Raw genomic sequence first — 3,257 nt, forward strand, 5'->3', positions numbered from 1 at the left:
AAAAAAAAAAAAAAAAGCTAGGCATTGTGGCGGGCACTTGTAGTCCCAGCTACTTGGGAGGGTGATGGGAAGCTGAGGCAAGGGAATCACTTGAGCCCAAGAGTTGAAGCCATGAGGTTGCCATGAGCTATGATGCTACAGCACTTTACCAAGGGTGACAAAGTGAGTCTGTCTCAATTAAAAAAAAAGAAAAAGTGTGTGGGGCGGTGCCTGTGGCTCAGTGGGTAGGGTGCTGGCCCCACATACTGAGGGTGGTGGGTTCAAACCTGGCCCTGGCCAAACTGCAACAAAAAAATGGCCGGGCCTTGTGGCGGGCGCCTGTGGTCTCAGTAACTCGGAAGGCTGAGGCAAGAGAATCACTTAAGCCCAGGAGTTGGAGGTTGCTGTGAGCTGTGTGATGCCACGGCACTCTACGGAGGGCAATAGAATAAGACTCTGTCTCTACAAAAAAAAAAAGAAAAAGAAAAAGTGTGTGTTGCCTGTGTGTGTGTTGTTTAAAGCCAAATAGATCTTACTATGCCAAGAATGAGCTGTTGTCATTGGATCTCCAAATTCATTCACTTTAGCATTGGCTAGCAGAGGTAGGTGGGAGATAGCCTGGAGAAAGAACAATGAATCTGAGGTTGATGCTCTCAGTTAAATCCTGTCTCTAATCATTAACCTGTTTGACTGTAGGCAAATCACTACACGTCTCTGGGCTGATTATTAACTTCTGCCATAGGGATGTGAAGGGATTTTGTAAACAGAGCACAACTGTAAGGCATTCTTAGGGCTCCCAATAGCCTGAGTCATACATTGAGAAGATTTCACAGTTCCAGAGAGATGGCAGCTCCCTCTCACTTATACTCAGGCCAAATAATTGTGACTGAAGCAGCCAGGACCAGGAGGAGGGGCTAGAGATAAGTTTTACACAAACCTCCCAGCCCTCAAACCTCCTGCCTTCAGCCAAGCCCAAACTAGAAACCCCTGTACTCTTCCAGGTGGTAGCTTACCCTATATAGCCACAGTGAGGCAAGAGGCCTAGCCAGCTTGCCCACCTTGGAGGGAGAAGCCACGTGGCCTTTCCCCAGGACTCAGGGGACCTGAGCAACCTGGAAGGAAAAGCTAAAAGCTGGGTCCCTGAAACTTTGCTGGGAGACAGATTCTCAGAGAACACTGGAAACTCTGACCTGAGCTGGCACTAGTGGGTCAAGGCCCAAAGAAACAGATATTGGTGCTTGGCAGAAGCAGATGTTCTACTGACCAGGGAAGGGGATGACTTGAGTGGTAATTTTGCCTTGGAGGTATGGTCCCAGTTTCTGAAGGTCCAGTTTGGCTCTATCTGTTTAGACTTTATTTATTTATTTATTTATTTTGAGACGGAGCCTTAAGCTATCCCCCTGGGTAGAGTGCCATGGCATCACGCTCACAGCAACCTCCAACTCCTGGGCTCAAGCGAGTCTCATGCCTCAGCCTCCCAAGTAGCTGGGACTACAGGCGCCCACCACAACGCCCGGCCATTTTTTGGTTGCAGCCATCATTGTTGTTTGGCGGGCCCAGGCTGGGGATTCGAACCCGCCACCTTAGGTGTATGTGGCTGGCGCCTTAGCCACTTGAGCCACAGACACCGAGCCTGTTTAGACTTTAGAGGTAGGTGCTGATTTGTCTTTTCTCTGAGACCTCACCCCTCTCTAGGTCTCTCTCTTTTTTTCCAGGTCTTTTTCTTACCATTTGTAGCTGGCTATGGCTATAGGTGAGGACAGAGGTTCTCAGCAAGACTATTCCTTAGCAGGGCATGTCCAGACCTACAGTAACTGGTTTTACTTGTTTTAGAAGTCTTGACTCCACCCCAGACTTAACTGGGGGAGGAGGAGATAGGATTCAGCAGAAGGAATCTCTCAAGTCCAGAGATCCCTGGACTGTAATCTGAGGAGGGAAGAGTTAGCCTCCCAGGTTTCCATGAGCTCCCACCAAACAATAATATCAATATTCCCTCACAGGTCCTAAGACAGATTTCTCTCCAGCTTCTCTCTGCCCTTTTATAGTTAATATTGGCTTTGATTTTCCAGGAAGACACCGTCTTAGAGAATCCTTCTCTATCTCCTCTATTTGTAACCATCATCAAGGTCTCTAGGAATCAAGCTCAGGAACAGGGTAGTGCCTCTGGCTCAATGAGTAGGGCACCAGCCCCATATACCAAGGGTGGCGTGTTCAAACCCAGCCCCAGTCAAACTGCAACAACAACAAAAAAAATAGCTGGACGTTGTGGTAGGCACCTGTAGTCCCACTACTCGGGAGGCTGAGGCACGAGAATTGCCCAAGCCCAGGAGTTGGAGGTTGCTGTGAGCTGTGACGCCATGGCACTCTACCAAGGCTTTCTTTATTCCTATTGTACCTTATGCTCCTTGAGTCTTACTGTGTTATACCCTTCAAAGCCAAATTATGGACATACATAGCATTATTTGAAATTCCTCAAAATGATGACAGGCGTGCTCCCATGTACCTTTCCAAGTTTACTCTCTATGCTGCTCAGTACCTGTGTTTGATCTCCATCAATAGCCTTTCTTGTCTTCCACCTTCTGGTTGGTTTCATCCAGTGGAGATTATGGTAAAGGAGAGGTTTTTTATTTCCCATTGCACATCCTACCTCCCTAAAAGCAAGGTCCCTACAGACTTCGATCTGTGGTTCCTTCTGTTTGCTCTCTGCTCCTCCCAGTTGTCCCCTCAAGCCCAAAGTGATCAGGTATCCCCACTGTCACTCACTCTGGTGCACTGCACCGTCTCTGGTTACCTTTCCTTTATTTTTAATTTTTATTTATTTATTTATTTATTTTGCAGTTTTTGGCCAGGGCTGGGTTTGAGCCCGCCACCTCCGGCATATGGGGTCAGCACTCTACTCCTTTGAGCCACAGGTGCCACCCTATTTTTTATTTTCTTTTTCTTCTTCTTCTTATTATTATTTGAGACAGAGTCTTACTATGTTGCCCTTGGTAGAGTGCCATGACATCATAGCTCACAGCATGCTCAAACTCCTAGCCTCTAATGATTCTCTGGTCTCAGCCATCTAAGTAGCTGGGATTATCGGCACCGCCACAACACCTGGATATTTTTCCTTTTTTTTTTTTGGCTGGGGCCGGGTTTGAACCCACCACCTCTGGCATATGGCGCCTTACTCCTTTGAGTCACAGGCACCACCCCACCTGGCTATTTTTTTAGAGATGGGGTCTTGCTCTTTCTCAGGCTGGTCTCAAACTCCTGAGCTCAAGCAATCTACCTGT

The sequence above is a fragment of the Otolemur garnettii genome, unplaced genomic scaffold (genome assembly GCF_000181295.1).
Source record: "Otolemur garnettii isolate 467f Iridium unplaced genomic scaffold, OtoGar3 scaffold00172, whole genome shotgun sequence".
Classification (NCBI taxonomy): Eukaryota; Metazoa; Chordata; class Mammalia; order Primates; family Galagidae; genus Otolemur; species Otolemur garnettii.